General features: G+C 44.6%; 1 protein-coding gene and 1 pseudogene across 1 annotated transcript in view; both read right to left on the minus strand.

Annotated features, from left to right (window-relative positions):
* The window catches only part of ASIC2 (acid sensing ion channel subunit 2), a 1,088,307-nt gene that overhangs the window by 808,592 nt on the left and 252,283 nt on the right, over positions 1 to 27,432 (minus strand). The window lies entirely within an intron of this gene.
* Positions 22,084 to 27,432, minus strand: part of LOC119513757 — a 53,314-nt pseudogene continuing 47,965 nt past the window's right edge.

Consider the following 27,432-nt stretch of genomic DNA (forward strand, 5'->3'; position numbering starts at 1 on the left):
CTGAGGTTCCAAAAGGCACTAATTCACTTGTCCAAGTAACACATCTAGGAAGAGGTAGATCCTGCCTACTGGTTGATTCCTGGACCCTTCCTGCATTCATATTCCTGAAAATCAGAAACACAACTAATTTGTGTTAAAGTCAGAAATCAAACCTAGATCCCTCATTCTTCCACACCAATGGGTAAGCATGCTCATTTGCTTGTGCACTCATTCCCAAGCATGTGCCCGGTGCTGACCATGGGCCGAGCCCATGCTGGGTCCCTGCCTGCTGGGAGCACCAAGGTAAGAACTGGGATCCGGAGAGTACAGGGGCTGTGCGGACCTAGAAGGAGAGCGCCCGTGAATGGCCCGCCATTAGTCGGGCACTGACCGGAAGCTAGCGCTCTGCTGCACAGTCTCACCAGAGCCTCACAGGGATCCATTAATAATTAACTGTATGACTAATAATTATATCATTGATAATTAATGATCGATCAAGTAATACTCATATTGTTGATAATAAAATTAATCATAACAATTAATAATTATATTACCAATTATTAGCCATTCATAAATTAATAGGGACTAATTATCATTACCATTTTGCAGTTGAGGAAACTGAAGATTTAGAGTTGCCATGAAACTCCCTCAAGGTCACCTGGTCAGTAAATGGCCAAACCAAGATCCAAGCCCACGTCTGTCTGACACCACGGTCTGTTCCTTTAAAAATTTGGGAATGCAGTGGGAGTTGTGGTAGACTTCCCTAGGTAGATGATTTTGTTGAGTTTGGAGGGTTGATTAAGAATCAACCAAGTGAAGACGAGGGAACTGCAAATTTTCCACCTGACTGTGTCGGAGACTGGCCCAAGGGGAAGAGCAGCGTCCAAGTCTGCAGAATCCCTCAAGTCTCAGACAAGAAAAACCTTTTCATGCCATGAAAAAGAGTTTGCATCCTATCTCAAAAGCAGCAAGGAACCAAGCAGGACTTTATTAAAGGGAGGGAGCAGACAGATTTGCATTTTGGAAAGGTCACTTTTGCTGCAGCATGGATTGGACTGAGGCAAAGTTGGAGACAGAGAAACCAGCAGATACTGTTACAGCACCAAGCAATTACTAAAGCAGCAGTGGTGAGGATAAAAAGTATTTTTTTTTTGAATCCTGATATATTAAAGATCTGTTGTTTCTTACAAGAAACACATTTTGAGAGATGGGGTCCTTGCCTTATAGTCTAACTTTGCCTATCATTTTTCCGCCACTGTTCTCTCCAAAAAAAAGCAGCAAGTATGGCATGCTGATGGTTTGAAATCAGCAGTAAGAATGGGGAGGAGTGGCAGTGGGGAAAGAGGCAATGTGTGCAGGTAAGCAGACCTGGGTCAAACCATTCCATCCCATTAAACTGTAAGTACATGGGAGCTTCTGCATCTCAGTCAAAAAAACAAAACAAAATAAAAAAAAAAAAAAAAAAGATTGAAATGCTATAACCTGGACCAAAGTATCCCACGTCTGTCTGACACCACGGTCTGTTCCTTTAAAAATTTGGGAATGCAGTGGGAGTTGTGGTAGACTTCCCTAGGTAGATGATTTTGTTGAGTTTGGAGGGTTGATTAAGAATTAACCAAGTGAAGACGAGGGAACTGCAAATTTTCCACCTGACTGTGTCGGAGCCTGGCCCTTATTTGCTATCATTTCCCCACATGCAGAAAGAAAGTTAACAAATACAATTTTTCTCCGTGTTTAATTCTTCCCGCATAAATTTCCTTGAGCCTCTGGCAGCGATTACCACTTGTCTGCAAACTAGTAGCCAGTGATGACAAAGGGAGTGAACAACAGCAAATAGATATTAAGGGGAGAACTTGAAAACAGATGATCGTGCTTAGCTTGACAGCCTGTTGTTGGGTTGTGTTGGGGAGGGCTGTGTTTGTGGGCATTTTTCCTCTTGGTTGTGATTGGAGAGCACACATCTAATAGAGTCATATTTCCTGCGGGTAAAACTGTTGCTAGTTCCGATGACAGAATGGAATCTATCAAAAGTTGCAGGTTCTCTGTGTCGAGCCCCAGGCACCCAGAGTTGCCCTTGCCAGAATGTGTTCACGTTTCCTGTTAGGGTCATTCGATCATATTATTTCCTGGCACCTGGGGCACGTCGTGCCTCAGTGCCATTACCCGAGCCCAGAAATCCAATCCCAGCAAAATGACTTGGACTGGGCTGTTCCAGCCCATTAACCTTTAAAGCATATCAAGGAAGGGCCATCTGTGGGCAGCGCTGGGAAGCTACACCCAGCGCCAGTCAGTGCCAGGGGCCTGCAGAACCGTTAGCAGAGAAGACTGCTGGTGTGTGAGTTAAGAGACTTGGTTTTGTTGCCATCAAGTGACCCGAGGCTTCCTGTTCCTCTTCTCTAAAAGGGGTGGGGGAAACAAAATGATTTCAAAGTTCTCTCCCAGTTTGAAAAACTGAGGGTGTTAAAAGGAACCACCTCCCATGGGAAGGGCGGGGCAATTACCCAGCTCCCAAGGAGGAGGCTCTCTTAGGAGAAGGCATCCCAGAAAGGGAGGACCCTCAGCAAGGGAGAAGCACTCCCTCCTGCAGCCTCCTTTCACCACCCAAGAGGATAGGCTGATGTGTCAGAGAGGAGGGTGCTGGGAGGAGAAGCCGAGGGAGAGTCAGTTTTACTGAGTGGCAGAAGCACGAGAGCCTTCCAGGGTGAAAGTGAAGGAAGTTGTCAAACCCAGGGCTCAGTTTTCAAAAACAAAAACAAAAGAAGGAAATCTTTCTTACGAATCCTTACTACTGCTTATTCTAGAAGATGCAGACTGAGGATCTGTTTCAGGTTCAAACTAGGGTCCTCAACCTCAGCACCATGGATATTTGGGAGCTGGATAACTCTTTGTTGTGGGTGGCTGTCCTACGCCTTGCGGAAGGGTTAGAAGCATCCATGGGCCTCTCCCTACTAGATTCTAGTAGCAACCACAGTTGTGCCAATCAAAGATAGTTTTAGGCATTGCAAATGTGCCCTGGTTGGAGGGGGTGAGGGAGAGGCCCAAAACCATGCCCAGTTGAGAACCACTGCTCCAAATGGAGGCTCAGACTTGTTGGGACCTCAGTTTCTTTGTCTCTCAAATGGGATCACCCATTTCTCTCTGCTCATTTCATGAAGTAACTACCCAAATGGGAAGCCCTCTCGCTGTTTCCATGGCCAAGGCTAGCATGTCTACCACCCCGGGGCTCAGAAGCAAGGCAAGAAAAGGGGTGGGACGAGAGTGACCCCCCAGCAACCAGCTGCCCCTGTGATGGGATGCACATTGCACATGGTTTATTGCCATTCCCTGTGGCCCCAGCCTGCACTCAGTGACTCAGGCTTGTCCTGCTTCACCTGGACCAAAACATCCCATCTTCTGGGTGTCAGCCAGAGAGGATGCAAGACAGCCAGCAGGCTGCAGGCACAGAACAGGGAGGAGTCCAGCTTCCACCGGACATCAAGTGAGGCTGTTCTTCCATAGGTAAGCTGCAGGGCTCACCTTCCTTCCAGGAGAGCAATGAGGCCCTCTGCCAAAACCGTCCCCTCCTCCTCAAATCTTGTGAATACATGAATACATGGAAATCAAAGGCACAGATGATTTCCTCTGTGCCATCGTCACTTACACTATAGACTGAGGTCATCCAGAAGCTGGGGTGAGGCAGGATATTACTGTGATGGGAGGGGACAGACACACATTGACTTCATTTTCTCCACTGGCCCCAGGATAACCTGTGTCCCCTTCCTGGTGGGGATCAGAGGCTGTTGACCACCCGTTAAAGGTCTTCCACTGGGGTAAGGGATGGCAGAAGGGAGCTAGTGTCTGTGAGCGCCAACTATGTGAAGGCTCTCCTGGATTTTACACATTATCTCAATCCACACACAAGTTTGATGTACACATACTTTTATTTCACAGCCAAAGGAATGGAAATACAGAAAGTTAAGCAACTTGCCCAGGGTGGCTGACGGCACCTGAACAGGGCTGCCTCACTGCAAAGCCATGTTTCCTTCCTTGCACCTTGTTGCCTTCCAACTGACAAGACCACTGAGGCCAAAGAGGTGATACATTGTCCCCAAGTTCACACAGCTCCTCAGTGGACACCCAGAGGGACACACACTACCAAGTAAATCGTCTTTACTATTGGTTGAAGTGAGATTCTGCAGGCTTGGACAGGGCCCAGGAGAAAAATGGCCACTTACAAAGTACCAGTGAATGAGGCCACCTTTTACTCGAGAATATGATACCAACCCAAGCACTGCCTGAAAGCTCTGCCCCTCCTACTGCCATCCCTGATAGAAGTGTAAAACCTTAAGCCTTTTTGTGTGTGGGTGATCAAAGACAATTTTATAATTTAATAAAAGCTTAGGAGCCTTTCCTCACAGAAATGCAGTTCTCACCTATGCAAATGAGTTGTGTGCAATTTCAGGGAGGTTCTCTGGTCCCAATTTAAAATGTTCCCACGTCACACATAGCCAGGTGATACCTCAGTCACCAGGTAACAACCAAGCAGAGATCTGATTGTGTCACAGAGCAGGAATGGGGCTTTGTTAGACACCTTGGAAGGAGAACACATCCTAAAGGGGTAGAGGGCAAGTATGGGATGGTGGAGAGGACTTCCGTGTAGAGATTCTCCCCAGGACAGAGCCCAGTCATGAGGGAGGGAACCCCCGGCAGAAAGGGCTTATTTTGTCTGGGGGAGGGAAATGACAGGAGGTACCAATCATGAGCCGGACACACTGGGCACTCATGCATTTCTTCATTTTTGTCTGACTTGGAGACACAAGGGCCAAAGGGACTCACAAATTGTGTTAAGGGATTTTTCTATAAAATGGAAGTGTGACCTGAATGAACTCTAAGGATCTAAGGTCTCCTGGATCCTGTGAGGATCACAGGAGCCATATAAATGACATAAATGACATAAATGACAGCAGTGGCCACTGAAGTTTCTTTGAAAAAGAGCTGACGGTCCAAACGGATTTGATTTCAACAGAAAGATTAAGATGAGAGGATAAGAAGGAATTCCTGCTGAAGCTCTACAGGGCAGAACTCACCCACATATGTATCCTGAGGCTCTGGCACAGAGCTTGGCACAGAGGGGTTGCTCACTGAATACTGTTGAATTTGCTAAGTGAGCAGACACCTGTGGAAGGCAGCCAGCTCGGGAGCCAAGAGGCCTGAATTCTGGTCCTGGCTTTACCACCAAGTAGATGCTTGACCATGATCCCTTGATTTCCCTAATTCTCAGTTTTCTAATCTCTAAACTGACTTTGCAGATCTCCTACTTTATGATTCTATGGATTTACCTCTATGAAAGTAGAAGTATTTGCGTATCAATGTCAAAGGCTTGAGATCCCCGATTTTGGCCATTCTGGCTAGGAGGGAATGAACTCAACAGAGGCATATGCTAGTGCAACATGTCTCCTAATGTGTACACTATCCACTACAGATATTTTAGTTTACTGGGCTGCTGAAATGCAATATACCAAAATGCCAGGAATGGGCTGGCTTTCAACAATGGGGATTTATTAGTTTACAAACTTATAATTCTGAGACTGTGAAAATGTCCAACTCAAGGCACTATCAAGAAGATACCTTCCACCTGAAGCCAGACTGCCGGCGAGCCTCAGCTCCTCTGTCACATGGCAAGGCACACGGCAGCATCTCCTGGTCTTTGTCTTCTCTTCCAGGTTTCATTGCTTCCAGCTTCTGGCTTCTGTGGCTTCCTCCTTTCTCTGTGGCTTTCTCTCTGAGCTTCTGTGTCTTACTCTCTGTTTTTCTCTCCGTATTCATCCCCTTTACAACGGAGTCCAGTAAGAGGATTAAGACCCGCCTGGGGCAGGCCTCAGGTGAATAACCTAATCAAATGGTCCACCCACAATAGATTTACACCCACAGGAATGGATTAGCTTTAAGAACATGATCTCCTGGGGTCCACTCAGCTTCAGGATACCGCACCAGTAAATGCCTATTGTTTGGGAAATGGAGTGGGGAGGAGGCATACTTCTTTCCTGATTAATGGCCTAGTACAAACCCCCCCTGAGTTATGGAGGGACATGTGTGACCCTATGTGCTGTGCACAGTGGGTGGCATGTCTACTTACAAGAATGTGGTGTGAAGATGGCACTGGCTGAGTGTATGTGTTGTGTATGTCCAAATATGTGTATACCTGTGTCCATGTGCATGCACGTGAACACACTGTGCCTGTGTACACATGCAGCAACACACTTGAGCATGTATTTGGCATATGTGTGTGTAGGTATTTAATGTGCATGCTTGGGACATATGCAGATTTACATATCTCTGTTTTGGCAAGACTGGGGTCTGAGAATCATGCTCCAGGATTCCCTCAATGCATGGGGTTGTAGAAGTTACTTCTACACAGAAGCAGAAGCCATGGAATGAGCAGAGTAGGTGCACACATTGTCTGGATATGCCAACCTGCAAACACTCAGGTGAGCATTCCTTGCAGATTGCCCTAATGATGTGTGTACAGTTGAGTCAGCTATAGCTGAGATCTGGGGACCTCTGTCACACAAACGGCCAGTCCCCATTTGTCATCTGCCCTGGGATGAGCTTTTTTTATGGGGTCATCCTTCCCTGGTATGTGTTGGCTTGTAGTTACTAGCTTTTGGAAAGATATGTGCTGCCTCAAGAGCTGGATGGGGATGCTGCTTCCCCAATTCCCCTGGGTGCTGGGCACAGGCAGGAGCAGGAAGGAACCTCTGACCCACGCTCCTTCTGGTAGGAGAGTCGAATTAGGCAACTAGTTAGGCAACCGGTGCTTTTCCTCTGAGAAAAGGGAGAAGGGATGGAAAGGGACACAGGCAGTGGAAAGGTTTGACCAAAAGAGAGATGTTTGGAGGTTACCAATTGGTCTAGCCAAGGAGCTGGGATAAAGTGATGGGTCTTCCTGCACACCTGTCCTTATGATTGGGCATGATTGGGTCCTTGCTGTAGCAAGAAAAAGAGCTGGGTGTTAGCCAACCCCAAACTGGAGACATTGGTCTGTCCTGTGCCCACTGGCTGTATGGCCTGGGGTCCACTATTTCCCCTTTCCAAGCTTTAGTGTACCACTCAGTAAAATACCATGTGTGATGAGATGGTCCTGACAGTGTGATTTGAGGCAGTGCTCCATAGTAGGGAAAAGTGTGGGCTTTGGGTCCCATGGGGTCAGGCATGACTTGGCTCTTTCATCAACTAGCTGTGTGATCCTGGATTAGCCACATATAAATTCAGAATTAATAATATTGTGAACTGCAAACAGTAGTTTTGAGGATTAAATTAACTCATTCTGCAAAATAGTGGAAACTTTACTCAGTTATGGTGATGATTCACTGGCTGGGAAGCTCCTAGATGCATTATCCACCGATAATACTATAGGTGGATGGAGTGAAATTCCATGTGCCCAACATATCACCTTCAAATCCTCCATTTTGCAGAAACTGACCGTCACGGAGGAAAAGGGACTTATCCAGAACAGTATAGCAAACCAGTGGCAGATGGAGACAGATTTGGGGTTTCTGACTACCTTCCTGCTGCATTACATGGGTTTCTCTTTAGGGCCAAGAACAAAGCCCAGCACTTAGCAGGGACCCAGCAGATGCTTGTGGTGGTCGGCACCATCCACCGCACACCTCCCTCCAGCTCCTCAGTCTTACTGCCCGGCCTCTAGTACGTAGATGTCAAAGACAGCTCAGATTACCACCCCCCACCGCCCCGTGGGTGCAGAGTCCTGGGAGGAAGCCTGAGCAGTAGTCCTCAGCAGAACTTCACATAGGCAGGTGGTGTAGACACTCCTGCTATCTCTCCATTGGGCCTGTCCCCTCTTTGTACTGGCCCCTCCACTCGCCTCTACATTACTTCTCCCCCATCCTTCTTTGCATAGATGAATTTGTGCAATCAAGCTGTAAGGGAGATAGAACAAACCTCATTTTACAGATGAGGGAACCGCAGCTGGGAAACGAGTAACACCTGGGATGCCAACTCTCATGCTAGGAAAGCCTTCTATACCCGTCTGCATGGCTGCCCTGCAGTGTCCAGCCTGCTGGCTACAGAGGAACGGCTAATGAAGGGCTCTGCTTTGCAGTCTGGGAGCAATTCCCTCTGTGCTCTCAACTACACACAGAAATTTTGTTTAGTTCAAAAACCTCATTAACACCTGGGTCAGTGAGAGCAGCTTCACAGCTGGTTCATCTTCAGGAATCAAAGACAGCCTGAGCCACCTGAGCTGTTAGGAGCCGCGTGCACAGCGAGGCACTTCTGCAGGTCTCTCTCACCTCCCAGGTGCTTCCCAAGGCCGTTGGCCAGAGTGGGGGTGCGGGTTCAGCACCTTTCCCAGAGGGTTGGATTGAGGATGGGAAGAGCTCTGGACATGGGGACTTTTGGACTTCCTTTGGGAATCTCCAAGGACAATACACATTTGCACCAGCCTCATGCAGGCCCTAGTATCTTCTAGGTGGGGACTGCCTTGCCCAGTACTGGCAGATTGTTGAAGATAGCAGTGCCCATTGCCCCATGCTTGGCACAGGGAGGGGGTACATACTGGGCTTGTAGGGAGAGCTAGTTCTGTCACTAAGTCAGTGTGTGGCCTTTGAGTCCCCATAGGGGGATTGACTCAAGTTCCTTGAGGTCTCTTCCAGCTCTGATATTGACAAGATACCCTCATTGCCAATTCATGTGATAAGTATTGATCACTTACTATGTGTCATTCATTGTGCCAGGGGTAACATGTCCACATCCATAAATACACCTGATGATTTTAGGCAGCAGGATATAAGAGGCAAAGGAGATGTAAGATAATAGTGAATAGCTTGCCCAAGGTCAGAAAGGTATGAAGGTTTATCTAGGTGTCCACGTTGTCATTTCAATTCCTAGTTCTGTCCACAGCACAGTAAAATCTAGCCCAATGTCCAGCACTTAGTAGTCATACAACAAGGATTTCTTGAAATGAGAGAGAATGGGGTGAATGAGGGAAAGAGGGAAGGAAGAAGGAGGGAAGATAATTCAGAGATGAGAAGTAGGCGATATTGCTGCCTCCCTGTTACAAATAAGAAACTGAGGTGCAATCACTTCTCCACCTTCTGGCTAAGATCAAGTGTAAGAAAATGAGGCTCAGCCAGGGGTTAAATGTCTCACCCAGCATCACACTGGGAGCCACTGACAGATCTTATGCATGGAATGAGGTCACAGCCAACTGGGGCTTCTAGGAAACGCCTCTTAAAGACAGTGTGCGTGGAGAAGGTATTGATTGGAATTCAGCAAATCAAAGCAGCTGGAGTTGGCAGTGAGAGAGGCCATGGTGACCCAGCTACAGGGTGGGGATGGGATAGGGGGCTGTCTTTTTTATTTACTGAGGTCCCTTCATAGCACATTGGAGAGACTCAGGGACAGCAATCTGGGGGTAATGGCATCTGGATCCTGGCTCTGCCACCGACTAGCTGGGTGGCTCTGAGGGAGTCTAAACCTTGGCTTCCTCATCTGTAACACAGAATTATGGTACCAAGGGAATAATCTGAGACATTAAAAAGAAGGAAAAAATCTTGTGTGTACAACAACGGGAATTTTTACATTGGTTTTAAGAGCAGAAAATTGAAAACAATCTTAATGTCCACTAAGAAGTGTTAAAGTAATTTAGTACACCCACTTTATAGGATAGTCAGCAGCTATATAAAAGCTAGTGTAAAACATTTCCAGTAACATGGGAAATCTGATGGCACAATGCTAAATGAGAATGCAGGGTTTAAAATTGTTTATGCAGTAATAACACAGACAAGGATTAATATTTTGTCCACATTTATATGGTGCTTTTCAGCTTATGAAGCAGTTTCACACGTATTACTTAACTTTGAAATTCACAGCAACCTTTTAATATAAGTTGGTCAGGGATTATTATTCCCATTCTAGATGTGAGGAGACTGAGGTTGGCTGAGGTTTATGCATCTAATAACTAAGAATTTCACTTGCATTAGAGGCGTAGCGGGTATGGGGGAATCTCCACCAAAGCTTTATAAAATGCATTAAATTTTTTTTATGTTTAACGCTAGCCTGAGAACTTTGCACAACCTTCCTCTGCTCTTCACCATCCTTTCCGCCTGCTGAGAAGAAGGTGAAAGGGCTACCAGTTATTGAATTAAAGTAATAATTTTCCACAGTTGTCTTGGTTTGCTTTCCACTACTGTTTAACTATGCAGCAAAGTTTTCATGTCTTCATCCAGGTACTGCTGTGGCCAGAAATGGTTTCTTGCTACAGTAATAATAATAATAATAATAATAATAATAATAATAATAATAATAAAATCCCTGTCCAGAGACTCTCAGTGAAGATTTTCTCTCGCACAGGCTCAGGCAATGACAAAAGCAACCAGGGGCAGCTGGCAGACAGTGGCAAGAAGTAAAGTGGCATTTAACTCTCTGCACAAACCAGCCCCTCTGCACCTCTCTGGTCTCTCCTGCATTAGGGGGCCTTGCAGCTCTATGCTTAGCTGCACTACCGTTCTCCTTGCTCCCTGGACACACTCACATATCCCACCTCTTCACTGTTGCTCAACCTATATTGCTCTGTTCCCATGTTCTCTGCCTTGCAAGGGGCCCTGCCTTCAAGGTCCAGCTCAGATGAAGTGGTAGGGCTGGCCAGACCATCCTCTGGTTTCTCCCAACACTTCGTAACATCCTTTCTTGACATTTGTAGCACATCGTGTTCTGGTTTACATTTATAGTTCAGTCTTTCCCACAAGACCATGAACTCCCTAGGACCAGAGAACACACAATTCCATTGAATCCTCACAAAAGGATCAATGATATAGGTCTTTTTATCCTAGTCTTAGAGATGAGGAAATGGGGTACAAATAAGTGTTCAGGGTAAAGTAGATAGTAGATGGCAGAGCCCATATTTGAGTCCCCATCTTCTTGAGATGTCTCCATCTGTTTTCAAAATATCACCCTGTCTTCTGTGGCTGAATGAATGAATGAAGTAGTGAATGAAAAGAAGATATTTCTTAAGAGTGTCTCTACCCAGGTACACAAGTGTACCTTCTTCCTGGTGACACAGATCATCACAAATCATAGATTCCCATAATGGCTCTTCCAGCTCTCCAGTTCACCGTGCAGTTAGTGAATGTGCTACATGAGATGGAGGTGGGCCGATGGTAAATCTACTGAGTGACGATGAGCAGCTAAACAGGCAGTGTGGAGATAGCCCCATGGTTCAGGAGTGGAGAAGTGAGGGTATCTCAGATAAGTGACGCCATGTGCTCGTCCTGCCACCTCATCCCCTACAGTCCTCCCTGTATATTTCTCCCTGAGCAAAGAGTGCTGGATTGTCCTTTCAGCAGGAGTGGCCCCTGACTGGCCCAAGATCGGTCCCTTGATCTCAGGAGAGCCAGTTTGGAGCTGGGCCAAGCAGATCATCCATGTTGAATACTTTTGCTTAGACAAACAGAGCAGTTGGAAGAAGGAAGGCCAAAGAGCCTCCAGGAATGGGGCAGGCATTCTGGGCCATGTGGCAGAGAAGCCAAGACTGAGATGTCCAGGTGGTCTCCGGGAAACAAGGAACGAGCAGCTCTGCCCCAGTCCACACGGGAGCCCACGCTAATGACAAGATCCTTCCATTTCACATCATGCCTCTAATCCTAGAATGTTTTATTTAATGGTGTTTTCACAGGTTCCTGTTCCTGTAATCAGGAGAGCCTTGACTAAAACAGTGGGGAACCTCGGACGGGAAGACTGGGGCTGGGATTGGTGGAGTCAGTGGCTGGACAACTATTTGCAGACTCATAAAGCATCAAGCAATGCGTGTCTCCCACCTTAGTGGATATGGAATCAGGATCAGCCCTTGGAGCTTGCAATTGTCCTTGGCTATGGTCCCTTCTCTCAGGATTGTGAGAACCAGAAACAACCTGAGACTATCTAGGCCATTATTCTTTTTAAACTGTCCTATAGTAAGGAAGTTATTTCCTTTTCAGTTCTCTTTCAGTTCTTTTGGTATTGCGTAGGAGAAAGTCTCAGTGTAGTACTAATATACTTCTTTTTGTCTTTTTAAATAGTTTTATTGAGGTAAAATTTTACAGACACTACTAGGCACAGATTTTCAGTGTGCAATTCAATGAGTTTTTTTAAAACAGTTTCATTCATATACCATACAATCCATCCTAAGTGTACAATCAGTGGCTGCTGATATAATCACTAAGTTATGCATTCACCACTACTAAGAATATGAGAACTTCTCATTTCTTCTGAAGAAAAAAATCCCATACTCCTTATATCTTATTGACATTTAGCTTTGGTGCCTTTGTTGCAATTAATGAAAGAATATTACAATGTTACTTTTAGCTATTAGACCTTAGTTTACATTAATTATATTTTTTCCCATATTACACCCTATTATTAACACTTTGTAATGGTGGCGTATGTTTGTTCTAGTTCATGTAAGAACTGTCTTATATTTATACAATTAACCACCATCATTGTTCACTCTGGGTTTCACTAAGTTACACAGTCCCAGTTTTTATCCTCTGGCTCTCTTTCCGGTGCCATACACAACTCTTGCCTTCCTCTTTCAACCATCCTCACACTTTGCTTTGTTAATTACTTACAGTATTGTGCTACCATCACACAGTATTGTGCTATCCATTTCCAAACCTTTACAATTAACCTTATTGAACATTTTGGACTCCTTAATCATCAGTTGTCCAATCTCTGCCCACTTTCTATCTCCTGATAGAAAGGATTTAATTCTCAGAGTTTACTCATTATAGTTAGTTCATGTTAGTGAGACAATATAATATTTGTCCTTTTGTTTCTGGCTTATTTTGCTCAACAAAATGTCCTCAAGGTTCAGTCACCTAGTTGCATGCCTCATGACTTTGTTCCTTTCTGCAGCTACACAATACTCCATCGTAGGTACATAGCACAGTTTGCCCTTCCACTCCTCAGTCGATGGACACTTAGTTTGCCTCCATCCATTGGCAATTGTGAATAATGCCACCATAAGCATCAGCGCGCAAATGTCTATTCATAGTTATACAGTCACCACCACAATCTATATGAGAACATTCCCATTTCTTTTTTTTTATTTTAAGACTACTTTATTTATCAAATAAAAAACATGTCCAAAAAAAATAAAGCAAAGCAATGGGAAAAACAGATATCTAGAAATAACTTCATTCCTTCAAATATTCTCCTACCATATCAAAAGAAAATGTATTTCTGAAAAGAAAGAAGAAAAGAAAAAAAACCCATACGCCTCCTTTATATCCCCCTTTTATTGACATTTAGCTTTGGTATATTGCCTTTGTTATAATTAATGAAAGAATATTATAATGTTACTGATAACTATAGACCTTAGTATGCATTAATTGTATTTTTTCCATAACATGTCTTTCATACCTCTCTAACATTTACTATTTTCCTTTTTATTAAAGAGAAAGAAACTCTTGGGCACAAAACCTTGGTAAACATTAACTAATAGCTAGATATTAATAACATTCCTTTGTTTTCATTGTACTCATTTCTACAGTTACCTTCTATTTATGATGAATGATAATATTTTATCATTTGTGTAGTGATTTGAAGTTCTCATTACAAATGCATACATTTATTGGGAGAAAAGAGTCAATTTGAAGAAAAAATATTATGTAAATAATAGCATAGTCGACATGAAGATATAGAACAATCATGAAAGTATGAAAATAACCCACAATTTGGGAATACTAATTAAGGGAGATGCTCATTAAGTCCAACCACTTATTTTGCAGTTGGAGCAGAAGCCCAGAATGGGCTAGTGGCCTGCCAGAGATCACCCAGCCAGCTCATGGCTATTGCTCCCACCCTCCTCTGCCAAGCGTGTCTCCTTAGGAGCTCGTTCCACACTTATTTTGTGACAATTAAACACAATGACTAACCCAAGAGTGATGCTGATGGTAAGGGGCACATGGGATGGGGATAGGGGCTGAGTTCTGGATTCTCCAGCAACGAACAGGCACCCTGTGCTTGGGAGCTTTGCGGGGTCAGCATGGGGGGGCACCTCGGGGGCATCACTGGCACTCAGGGAGACACAGACTTTAGGAGCTTATAAAGCAGAGGAAAGGCCATGGCCTGTAAAACAGCATTAATAAAGACCACAATGATATACCTAAGTTAAGGGGAGAAAATGAGCCTCTTTGTCTCTGTAAATAAATCTATGACTTGCAAACAAAAACATGCCAGAAAATCCAACTGCAAATGCACTCCTAGAAAAGGAGACCAGATGTCCTGGATTCTTTTTAATTAAATTGTGAGTCAATTGGAAGCCAGAGGGGTGGGGGCTGAGGGGAGTGGAATTTTGCTTTCTAAGACTGCCAGATGCAAAGTCCAATTTCCAGGATAATGTATCCAGGGTGGAAGAGGCTTTCCAAAATTTAATTACATATTGCCTAGCAACTAAAGAGATGGTCAGGAATGGAGTTGGGGAACCTGGGGTGATGCATTACAGATATTGATTCCCCAAGTTGGGGAAGGCACATAGACATCAGGCTCCGGTTAGTGGCTGAACTATCACCCTCAGTAGCCACAGGAGATGGCTGCAGTTACATAAATTATAAGCTTCCTCTGCCTCGACTTCCCCTGGGCTGACCAACCCAACCACCTGGCAGAATCAGGACCCTGCCTTCTTCATTTTTCACAAGGAAAGTATCTCTTTGTTTCTTGTATAAAGTGAGACATTAAAAATTCAACAGTACAATGCATAAGGCAGAAATTGAAAACTCTCCTGCCAAGGAGAGCTACTATTAACAGCTCAGTGAATATATTTCTAGAATTTTCCAATCATAGTTAATCTCTTTAATCTAAATGAGATGTTACTATACATGGTATTCTTTAATCTACTTTTTCCCTATAATCTATGGTGAATTTTTTAGTAAATATTTGTTTTTTTTTTTAAATAAACCATATTGAAAAGTCTACAAGAACCACCAACCAGCATAAGACATACAACATGACCAGCCTCCAGACACATTCCCTCAGACCCCCTCCTAACCGTCGCTCCCTTTCTTCTCTCAAAGGGTAACTATGCTGTCAACTTCAAATATATATTAGTTTTGCCTGACTTTGAACTTCATATAAAAGAAACCATACACTATATATTCTTTTGTGTATGCTCTCTTGGCTCAGTTTTTGTGAGATTAATTCATGTAGTTTTGGGTAGCTATACACTATTTTTACTTTATACAGTAATCTATCCACTCCACTGGTGATTAACTTTTAGTTTGTCTCCAGTTTGGGGCCATTACAAATACTCTGTGCATTCTTTTTGGTACATTTGTAAAGGCATTTCTCTTGGGTGAGTGAAATAGCCACTTTTCTAAAATGTCTGTATCAATTTATGCTCTAAACATCAGTTACATAAGTTCCAAAATTCATCCTTTTATATGTGCGCATCATGTTTTATTTTATGGATGTATTCATAGTTTTCCACTAAAAGAAATTTTGGTTGGTTGGTTGTTTCTCACTCCATATATTTAACTTAAAAAAAAAATGCTGCCATAAATATCCTGTACATTAATCTTTGAGCACTCATCTGATTATTCCTTTAGAGTGCGATTATTCCTTTAGACTGAGATTTAGGAATCAAAGATTAATATGTATTGTAAATTTGTATATTTCCAGTTTCCTAAGATTCTTCCCCAAGTTAATTTCCCACAAACCCATGATACTTTCGGCTGTTGCTTAATTTCATCTTTCTGGTTGATTCTTCAAACTCACTCCAATTGCCAGCTGTTCTATAAAGTGTGAGCCCCAGGAATCGATCTCTACACCTCTCCGGGAGGCTTTGAGTGGACTGGGCGAAGGTGTTGGCTCCAGACATACCAGAGACCTACACATGAAGATCACTGTTTCATAAAATCGATTCCAGGGTCAAGAAGGAATCAGTCTCAGAAACGGGTGTCTTGGATTTTGTCTGATTCTCCCAACAACATGAAGCAGAAGTAGGGGTCCTTAGATCCAAAGAACCTCATTCATTTGGATCCCAGTGATTTCCGAATATGTGGTGCCTTGGATGCAGCAGTCTGTTGGGAAGAAAAGATCATCTAATGGGAAGACAGACCTCCAGATACTTACTGAGAGCCATATGTGCCAAATACTGTTCCAGATATTGGCTGCCCAAAGACAAATTAGCATCTGAGAAACAGAGACTCAGGGAAGAAGCTCTGTAATTAGATATTTGACATGTTATATGAGCACAGAGGAGGGAACAAATAATTTCAAAAATATCAGGACAAGCTTAACACAAAATTCATATATCTGCTTCTATATCTGGGTCAGGCTGCCTGAGGCTTTTAAGTGGGATCTGAATACTGTCAATAACAATACAGTCAGGACCTGCCTGATTTTTTCATTTAGGTTATCTCCTTAACTTTTCACAATAACCTGATCTACTTATCATTCTCTCCCATTTCTCAGATGAAGAAGTTAAGGCTCAAAGAGAATAAAATGAATTTTTCCAAGGTTGCACAGCTAGTCAGGGAGGAGTAAGATTGGAAACCATCTCAGCCTGATTTCAAAGACCAGGTGTCCTTTTGCATCCACAAGATACTTTAACTAAGAGCAATGCAAAAGCCCAGTCAGGGAGGCTTTGAGGATTATCACAGATGCAGGCAATGGGACACCAGGGGAAGGGTGCTGGTCTCGTCAGAGGGGCTGAAGTTCCGTGGGGGAAACCCACCAGGGTGAACCCCATGGTGTCTGGGTTGCAGCTGCTCTGACAGCTGCCTGCGGGCTTCCACTGTCACAGGCAGAAGCCACACGGTTTCCCTCCCTGAGCTCATGTATGCATTCTCCTGCTCAGGACATTGTGTGGGGAGAACCTTGTCAAGCCGGCAGGAAAGTGCAAAGAGGGATGGGAGAGCCCCCATTGCACCAGAGAGCTGAAAGTGCTATTACCCACCGAAAGCCAAGCTGAGATTTAGGGAGTAACAATGTCTTCTTCCCAAGGTGGCAAAGCTGAGACTTGAACTCACATCTCCTTGCTCAAGTTTTCCATTTGAAAAGGTTCTTCCAATGTAAGTCACTGAAGATGTTGCTCTTAGCAAGAGCCAGGGGCATTTTTTTCTCTGAGCTATGGAAGTACTATTGGTAGCCATAAATTCAGATACTGATCCAGTTTCATAAATTCATTTATTTATTAAACAACTATTTATAGCAGGGGTCAGGATACCTTTTTTTTTAGGAGGAGATAGTAAATATTTTAGGCTTACAGGACATGTGGTCTTGGTAGGGACTACTCAACTCTGCCATCATATCACAAAAGCAAAGAATAGGTAATATGTAAATGAATAGATATGCCTGTGTTCCAATAAAACTTTATTTACAAAACCAGAGGACATGGAACAATTGGATAGGCACATGAAAAAAAAAAGAATGAAGTTGGACTCTTACCTCACACCATATGTGCCAATTTGAATGTATTATGTCCCTCAAACACCATTATCTTTGATGTAATCTTGTGTGGGCAGACGTTATCAGTGTTGATTAGATTGTAATTCTTTGAGTGTTTCTTTGGAATGTGCCTCACCCAGCTGTGGGTGATGACTCTGATTGGATAATTTCCATGGAGGTGTTGATCTGCCCATTCAGGGTGGGTCTAAGTTGATCAGTGGAGCCATATAAATGAGCTGACGGGCAGAGGGAACTCAGTGCAGCTGTGAGTGATATTTTGAAGAGGAGCTACAGCCAAGAGGGACACTTTGAAGAAAGCACAGGAGCTGCAGATGAGAGACAGTTTGAAGATGGCCATTGAAAGCAGACTCTTGCTCCAGAGAAGCTGAGAGAGGACAAATACCCCAAGTGCAACTGAGAGTGACATTTTTGAGGAACTGCAGCCTAGAGAGGAACGTCCTGGGAGAAAGCCATTTTGAAACCAGAAATTTGGAGCAGATGCCAGCCACGTGCCTTCCCAGCTAACAGAGGTTTTCTGGATGCCATTGGCCATCCTCCAGTGAAGGTACCTGATTGTTGATGTGTTACCTTGGACACTTTATGGCCTTAAGACTGTAACCAAAAAAAACCCCTTTCATAAAAGCCAATCCATTTCTGGTGTTTTGCATTCTGGCAGCATTGGCAAACTAGAACACCATATATAAAAATTAACTTAAAATGGATCAAAGACTTAAATGTTAGAGCTAAAACTATAAAACGCTTAGAAGAAAACACAGGTATAAATCTTTGTGACCTTACATTAGGCAATGGTTTCTTAGATATGACACCAAAAGTAACAAGCAACAAAAGAAAAAAAATAGATAAGTTGGACTTAATCAAAATTAATAACTTTTGTGCTGCAAAGGACACTATCAAGAGAGTGAAAAGACAATCTACAGAATGGAAGAAAATATTTTGCAAATCATATATCTGATAAGGGACTTGTATCCAAAATATATAAGGAACTCTTACAAATAAAAAACAAATGACCCAATTAAAAAATGGACAAAGGACCACAATAGACATTTCACCAAAGAGGATATACAAATAGCCAATAAAGACGTGAAGAGATGCTCAATATGCTCAATCAATATCATTGCCACACAGTCAATGCAAATCAAAACCCACTTCACACCCACCAGGATGACCATAATAAAAAAGACAAAGAAATAAGTGTTGGTGAGGACGTAAAGAAATTGGAACACATGTGCATTGCTGGTGGGGATGTAAAATGGTGCACTGCTTTGGAAAACAGTCTAGCAGTTCTCAAAAAGTCAAACATACAGCACCATATGATCTAGCAATTCCACTCCGAGGATATGCCCAAAAGGAATGAAAACATATGTCTATACAAAACATGTGAAAGTTCATAATGTCATTATTCATAATAGCTAAAAAGTGGAAAGAATCCACCAACTGATGAACTGATAAATAAAATGTGGTCTATCCACATAAAGGAATATTATTCAGCCACAAAAAGAAATGAAATACTGATACATGCTGTAACATGGATGGACCTTGAAAACCTTATACTAAGTAACCCAGTTACAAAAAACAACATATTGCATGGTTCTTTTTACATGAAATGTACAGAATAGGCAAATCTGTAGAGCCAGAAAGTAGATTAGTGTTTGCCTAGGGCTGGGCAAGGACCATGGTTAGGGGGAAACAAGAAGTGACTGCTAATGGATTTCTTTTGGGGGTGATGAAAATGTTCCAAAATTGATTGTGGTGATGATTGCAGAACTCTGCAAATGAGCTAAAAACCACTGAACGGTACACTTTAGATGGGCAAATTTATAGAAATGTGGATTATATCTCAATAAAACTATTATATTTAAAAAAACACACAGATGTAAGACTGTATTTGGCCCACGGGTCCTAGTTTTCCAGGCCCTGACTTACAGAATGCCAGGCAGAGTGTTAGATGTAGGGAACACAGCAGAGAAAAGAAACACAACCCTGCTCAGATGATGCATACAGCCTCATGGCAGAGACAGACGTTGATCACATAATCATTTAAATTGATACTTAAAACTGCAATAGGTGCACCAAAGAAAGATGGAAGCGCTCCGACAAAGAAAGATGGAAGCGCTCCGAGAGAGTATAACTGCATTGGTGGAGGGCAGGGACGTCAAGCTGGTCAGAAGGATGAGAAACAGCAGCTGAATTGCACGAGCAAGTAGGAAAGAGCCCGGTACATGGAGAGAATGGCAAGACACGGTGTGGCCGGAGCAAGGGGAGCCAGGAAGAGCGGGTATAAGAAGAGAGGAGGGGCAGGGTCAAGCAAGGTCTTGTGGGAGCTTACAGTTGCTTTGTCAAAGGTTCTCTCTGGCTGCTCTTTAGAGAGTGACTTGGAAGAAGGCAAGAATGGAAATAGACAGTGAAGAAGTGGATGGATGGAAGAGATATATATATAAGGAGAACCAAGAGGCAGTGAGGATGGATTGGACCTCGGGGCGGGGTGGGGGGTGGATTAAGGATGCCTTCCTCCCCCAGTTTTCTGGCATAAGCAGCTGAGTGGAGGGAAGTGCCATTTTCTGAACCAATCTGTTGGAGTAGGTAGTGTGTGTGGGGAATCCCAGCCCAGAGTTAGAAATGGGAAAGGAGGGACACCAGTTCTTTAATTGCCCTATATTTGAGGCTCACTTAGAACTCATTTTCCACAACCGCTCAATTGCAGCAATACAATAATAACTACCTTGTTGGGTTGTCATGAGGATTAAATGAGAGAATATTTGTAAAGCTCTTAGAACAGCACCTGACATGTGTAAGCTTGATGTAAATGCTAAACACCATAAACGCTGGTGGCTGAAGGCTGGAGGCAGAAGGGAGTCTGCTTCAGTGGGAAAAGAGGAGCTAAGAGAGGCACGATTCTTCCCATGCCAACTGTCCTGGCCACTAATGCACCCATCCACCCCCACCCCACCCTGTAAGGTGCTGGCAAGAGCAGAGGAGGTGGTCTTAGCCTCAGCTGCTAAGGGGTGAGAGGCTGTTGTTAAAAGCATAGCTCTGGAGCTAGGCCTCCTGGATTTAATCCAAGCCATGCCTCTTACCATCTATGAGACTTGGAACAAATTACTTCCTTGCTCAATTATGCCTCAGTTTCCTCACTTGTACAATGAGGAGGACTGTGCCCATGCCATCGGACGTCATGAGGATGCAATGACTCAACATATGCAAAAGTACTTGGTGAAGTGGATGCTCCAAAAGTGCTCCTTACTCTCTGTTTGGGATTCAGGGTTGGGCCTAACTAAAGAAGAAACCACATGATTTGTCTTTGAGGGTCGTGTGTCCTTGGGGAAATCACTGCACCTGTCAGAGCTGGTTTTCCTCGTGGGTGAGATGTAAAATTCCAAGCACGACAAAGTGCTAGATGGTAGAGTCTCTTCCTTCCCAAACAGCACACCAGCACCTGGCGTTCATGTTGGCGCCCCTAGGTAGATACCATGTCCACGGCACAAGATCAAATCCAGCTCCTGCCCTGGGAGGGCTGAGTCTGTATGGCCCTTGCCCTCATCAGGGGGGTTTCAGGGGCTGGGAAGGGCTGGGCTGCTCACTGAGAGTAAGCTTACTCAGTAAGCTCAGCTGGGGCAGGGAGGGTAGCAGGGTCAGACTGCAGAAAGCCAACACCTTGGAAGAAATGAAAAGCACTCCACAAATGGAAACTATGTGGGGCAGCACTTGAAGAAATAACATAGATACTAACTGACTGCACTACGGCAGCAGAGGGCCCCGTCATACCCCTTCCAGCTTCTTTCCGCAATGTCAGCCTCAGCCTCCTTCCTCCTTGCTCATCTTGACTGGCTGACTTTCCCAGTTTCTAGTACGGACAATGTGGGAGAAGGTCCCAATTGGCAGGGAGTGGTTGGGGTGGAGGGGTGTGTGTGATGCTTGTCTCCCAGGACACACACTTGTCTTGCACAGATCAGAACAGGTTCCTGAAGACAGAGGCCCTCCCATATCCTTTACCCTGGTCTAAAGGTGTCTCCTCTTGGTGCAGCTCCCCAGTAAGTTGGGGGCTTTTGTATTCTCAGACTCCTGAGAGGAGGAGAGGCCCAGATATGCACTGCTGCCTGAATTACTGAGGGGAGGAAGGGAAAATGGCCACAAAAAGAAGGGAGGCTGATGAATTATGCAAGGCTGGAGGTGATGGTAAACAGTCCTCGGATGGCTCTGATGAGCCAGCAGCAGACAGGCGGCAAGGGGGAGCTGGCGCTGAGTCATGGCAAAGGGGGTGATTAGTCTGTCAGATGCACCCACCTCTGGGAGGGGTGAGGTTTCGGGCTGAGTCACACTCTGCAGAGGGAGAGACAGGAGCTTGGACCCCCAAAAGAACAGGGAGGGGGCTCTTATTCCTGACAAGCCATGCTGCTCCAGGGAAACCCTCCTCTCCACCCACTGCCTCCTCTCAGACCCCTACCCCACCTACCACAAGTCACCATCCCAGCCCCCTGCAGGCGACTCGCCCTAGAGCCCCCAGATCTCAGCCAGGAGAGCATTAGAGCCTTTCTCCCTTCAGCAGGGAGGGGATGTATGTATACATCTGTTGCCTCATGTGTCTGAACTTGTCTTGTGGGCAACCTCTAAGCCTGGCAATCTTGGGTCTAGGGCTGAAGTCAGGAATGGGACTGGCTGGCCTCAAATCACAGAGAAGAGGGCCATGGAAAGCCCAGCTAGAGGGAAGCCAAGCTCCTGCGGACAGTCCGGACCAACAGTCAGTCCAAAGGGGCCAGGCAGGGAGGTAAGACACCAACAGAAACACCAAGATGGGTGGGTGGATTAATTCAATCATTCATTGAGTACGAGGTTATTGAACACCTGCTATGTAACAGGTGCTCCTCTAGATGTCAGTAATAACAGAAATCAACAAGGTGGTCAGCAAACTTATTCTCATGGAACACGGGATTGGGAGACAGACAAAGATGCAGGTAAGCAACTGTTAAACCGATTTCAGATAGTGGTGAGTACACAGAAGAGACTGGAACAGGAATGGTGTGATTGACAGGGCAAAGGTCTACTTGAGATCCAGTGGTTTGGGAAGACCACAACAAGAAGGAGACACTGGAGCTGATGTATCACCTACAAGGAGGATCTCGGCATGGGAAACCCATGGAGGACGAAGGCAGGGAAGAAGTGGGTGTGTTCAGAAGGGGAGGCGGGTGGGGTGGCTGATGTGAAGGGTGAGGGGCAGTGGCAGGAGGCGAGGCAGAGGGCTAGAAGGGCCAGATCCTACCAGGAGCAGCACGGAGAGTGGACTCTAAGTGCTGTGGGAAGTTGCTGATGACTTTGCATGGAGCAGAAAGAAGTTTACGAGGGCAGAGCCCAGGGAAGAAATGGGTGGAGATCTTTCTAAACAGCCTGCAGACCAGCCTCAAAGCTGTAGGAACACCAAACCTTGAAGACAAAGAGTCCAAGGAGCATTCGTGAGACACCATTCGTATGTTGGACCTTCACATACATTGTCCCTTTATTCTCTACAATATGCTCATTACAGGTGAGAGAAGCAAGGTGTCCTAGGCTACCAGCCCAGGAAGGGGCAGGATTCGCTCTCTGCTCCCCAGAGCCAATGGTCTCTGCTTGGGAGAACAGGAGAGCCTATTTAAAACCTTGCATTCCAACCTGCAGAGTTGGTTTGTGAGGTAAGGCACACAGAGTGGCCAGGCCACGGTGACATGGATGGCCAGTGGTCAAGCGGAGCCAGGGTGGAGGCAGAGACCTTCTGACTCCTAGTTCCATGGAGTTCCCCACACATGCCCTTGGCAGGCAGTGTGGTGTGGCAGAAATCTCAGAAAGACTTAGGATCATTCCTTACACTATCACTTAATATTGTGTGACCTTGAACAGGTTCCCTAACCTTTCTGAACCTCAGCATCCTTATCTGTGAAACGGGGTATTGATATCAAGTTCAGCCTTACAAAGGATTACTGTGAAGATTAAAAGGGGTAGTGCCATAAGCAAAAGTCCCTGATGCAGTGCTTTAAAGCTTCAGGTAGAGCCAGGATTCAGGCCCAGGCCTGTCTGAACCTGGGTCTGGCTCACTCTGACCCACTGGCCCTGACACCTCCAGAGGGTATGAGAATCCATGTGTCCACGGCAGCTCCTGGACACAGATGCCTCAGGCTCTCCACTTTGCAGGAGGGTAGTCTGGAGTCTGTCTTCCCGCATCCACTTTGCTAGCTCCTTTGACCAGTTCTTGTCTGTTCTCTTCCAGACTGGGTCTTACTTCCAGTTTTTCTCACTTCATAAGACATCCTGGCTAATGGCCTGGAGACCATCTGCAGACCAGAAATTCTGTCTCACATCCTCAGGTTTCGCCCCCTGGGTTCTACTGTCAAATCCTACTGGATGCTTCTTTGCCCCTCCCCATAGGATAAAATTGATGGGAACATCTAGAGATTCCCCAGTAAGAGGAAAGGATGCTGCCTCTGTCATTGCTGGCTGGATCCACTTTTCCCAGAATCCCTCACAAATTATTCCGTATTCTTCTTGGAGTAGGGCAGATGGAAAGACTTTAGGCCTCTGCCTCAAGTAGAGTTGCCAGATAAAATACATAACCAGTTGCCACATAAAATTATAAGAAATAATTTTCAGCATAAGTACATCCCAAAATTGCATGAGACATACTTATGCTAAAAGCATTATTGTTTATCTGAAATTCAAATTTAAGTGGGTGTTCTGTATTTTTTTTTTTTTTTGCTAAAATAAAACCAAGTCAACCATTCTTCCCGCCATGTCCACTTGATCTTGAGCCTCAGCTCTGATAATAACTTAACCTGTGACTGAGCCTCCACATGATAACATCTTTCCTACTATCTCAGGCACCATGACTTTCTCTTTCTATTCCCATACCACTGGCACTGGAGTCTTCCCCCATCCATTTTGCTAGCCACAGTCTTCTCTCATGCCAACCCCCTGCTGGACAGCACTTCTGAATATTGTCCATTCCAAGGCTCTTGTTGCCCTGTTCCACCTGTCTAAAGTTACCTCTCATTGAAGTCAGACTTCTGCTTCTCACCACATCTCTTTGGATTCTTGTTCTTCCAGGCTGTTGCCAGGAAACATGCCTATTACTAGGCTTGCCCCTCTCTCCCAACAGTATTCTCTGCCCTGTTAAAATTAACTGCCCTTCTCCCCCATGCTCAAGGCCAAGCTCCAGTGACAGATGGCCTTGGAGCTCCAAGAGGGCAAGGATCAGGTGTTGAGCCAATATCTACTCTATTGCCCAGCTCCAAGTACACAGTACATGCTTAGGAAATGTTGGTTGAATTAATAAAGATAGAATAGGAAACAGAGGCTCTTTGATAAAAGGACTTCAAGAAAATTATACAAAATAGAGATTCCCCTGAGAGATAAGCATTGTTTTCCAGAATATTGTGGCCATCCCTCTGTCCTCTCAAACACACCTTTACTCTAAAATATATGGTTTCCTTGGTAATAGTGGATCAAAGTGAGAAAAATCCCAAAAGGGAGAGAAAAGAAAAATGAAGAGGAAGTTTGGGGTACAATAAAAGCAGCTGCTCCCTCCCAGAATTCTCAGGTCATATTTACGGGATTTTGTGTTTCCTTTACTTATTTAACAGCACTCACCCACTAACCCCATTTCAGAGCTACTGGAGAGCTGTGGTATCTTTGAACTCCTGGGTTCAGCATAACTCAGTTTCTTGCTTTCCCCTCCAGGTCCTGTTTTTGCCCCGCCCTCCACCCCTCGACCTGCACACTAAGCACACTAAGCTTAAGGATGTGGCTGAATCAAAACTGTTGGCTGGAGCAGTTCATTAGAGCCAAAGTAACCTGATCCACAGTAAAATGATTAACGGATGGATTTTTTTTTTCAGCTTAATCTCCTTGAAATGGCAAAGGGCCTAAGAGTGAGTGGTTTTATACCAGCTTTTATAATACCACTGAATGGAAGTCTCTTATTTCCAGTAAAGGGCAGTGAAAGCTCATTGATCATCACAAAAAAGAGGAAGAAAGTGCTTAAAATAGGAAAAATTCTCAATTGTGAGGGTTTTTTTTTTTTTTTAAAGAAGAGCAGGAATGGTATTTTGTATCATATATATTTAAAATAAGTCAGAAATGGGGACTAAAATGAGTGACAGGAGGACATTATTCAAAGTCATGGGACCAATGTTCAGAAGGCCCCACCCTGGCCCTTACCGGCTGTGTCATCTTTCTCTCTGTACCTCGATGCCCTCAATAGTGTTATGATCTTCCCTAATTTGTAGGGTCAAGGTGAGAATCAAATAAAACAAGAAATGTGGACTCGCTCCACTCCCTGAGAAGCTGTGGACAAAGGAAAGGGGTTCTCAGCATTATCCACATGGAACCTCCACCCTGGAGGTTCTCGGGACCTGTCACTGCAGGTGCTTGAGGACGAAGGGTCACTTGGTATCTGACCTGTGGTTGGAAAACAAGACTTTGGCGATCTCTTTTAACCCAAAAATCTGTGACTGAGCAAATATTCTAAAAATAATTCTTTTAAAATAAACAATTGTTGTTTACATTTCTGAGCTTCTTTTATACTAGCTTCTCCCCAGGGACCAGCACTTTATGGCACGATCTCAATTTAATCATCTGCACGACTCTGTGAAGGGGTATAATTACTATCCCCATTTTATGGATGAGGAAAGTGATTCACAGAAAAGTAAGTAAAATGCCCAAGGTTTCACAGCTAGATAAACTGTAGAGTCCCTTTTCCAATTAAAAGATCACGTTCTCTTAAAGAGAGAATGTTTCTAATTCCCTGCATCTTCAGCAAATATTTATTGAGTACGTATTACATGGCCGTCACTGTACTAGGCACTGCGTATACTATGAGGGAGGGGTGGTGCAAAACACAGGTTCCCCACCTACACAGAGCTCATGGTCCAGTTGTCAATGAACTTGAAATCTGAAGATCTGCTTCTCATACTTACTTGGATATGCAGGAGATAGAGCAAGTCTGGTCCAGTTACACAGGTAAATCATGATATCCAGAGGACATGGGTACTCCTGGGCTTCTGCAGAGTTTATTCTCCATGCATCCAGCTAAGAACTGCAGCTTCTCTTGGAATGTTCTTTTTATGCAAAAGCCCATGTGTTGGGGGTGGGGATCTGAGTTCAGCATTAATTTGTGTTACTTTTGCTTTCTCAAGCCAGGGAGGAAGCAGAGCTCTACATTATTTCTAAATTCACAAAAGCCTGGGGGTGTATGCTTTGTCACAGCAAAAACTGAAATATATCTCAACATATTAAAATAGGTACTAGAAAGCTGCTAGTGAGACCAAGGTCATTTCTTTGATTATTTTCACCCCTTCTATACCCTACCTCCCCCACTCCTGCATCTGCTTACTTAATGAAATTCTGATGAATGAATGTACAAAACAATCACAAGTGGGTCAAATGGTTTAGCTCCGTAGAAGGACTGAAGACTCTGCTTCTGGTTCCACCCATTTAACACATACTGTGCTTGTACCCAGGAAGAATCAGGTGGAGAATTATATTTGGGTTTCACTGCAATGGGAGGATTAAATCAGAGCAAATGGGTCAGTAGACACATCTGGTATAGAAAGATTCCAAGCCCTTCCCTTTCCACAGGCTGTGTCTCTGGGCAGCCCAACCCATTGTCCTGTCTTGAACCATCACCCGCACCTGGATGACCCCCTAACCTGTTCTAGCCCTATAACATCTCTTCTCGGGTTCAGATGCACATGTCACCTCGCCTGCTGGCCATCTCCCCATGAAAAGTCCACAAGTACCACAAACCCCATGAGAACAAGACCCAAGACTTAAGACAACATTTCCCCCAACCAGCATCCCCTTCTGTGTTTCCTGTTTCAATGGATGGACCACTGTTTCTGTAAAATGAAGAACAAAACAGAAAAAATGTTCACATGTATTGAGCCCTTGCGGTATTCCATGCACTGGGCATTATCTTCCAATAATCAAATCTCCTTTTCACAGATGAGAAAACGGAGGCTTAGCTACGTAAAGTCACCCGTCCTCAGT

The sequence above is a fragment of the Choloepus didactylus genome, chromosome 18 (assembly GCF_015220235.1).
Source record: "Choloepus didactylus isolate mChoDid1 chromosome 18, mChoDid1.pri, whole genome shotgun sequence".
In the NCBI taxonomy this organism is placed as follows: domain Eukaryota; kingdom Metazoa; phylum Chordata; class Mammalia; order Pilosa; family Megalonychidae; genus Choloepus; species Choloepus didactylus.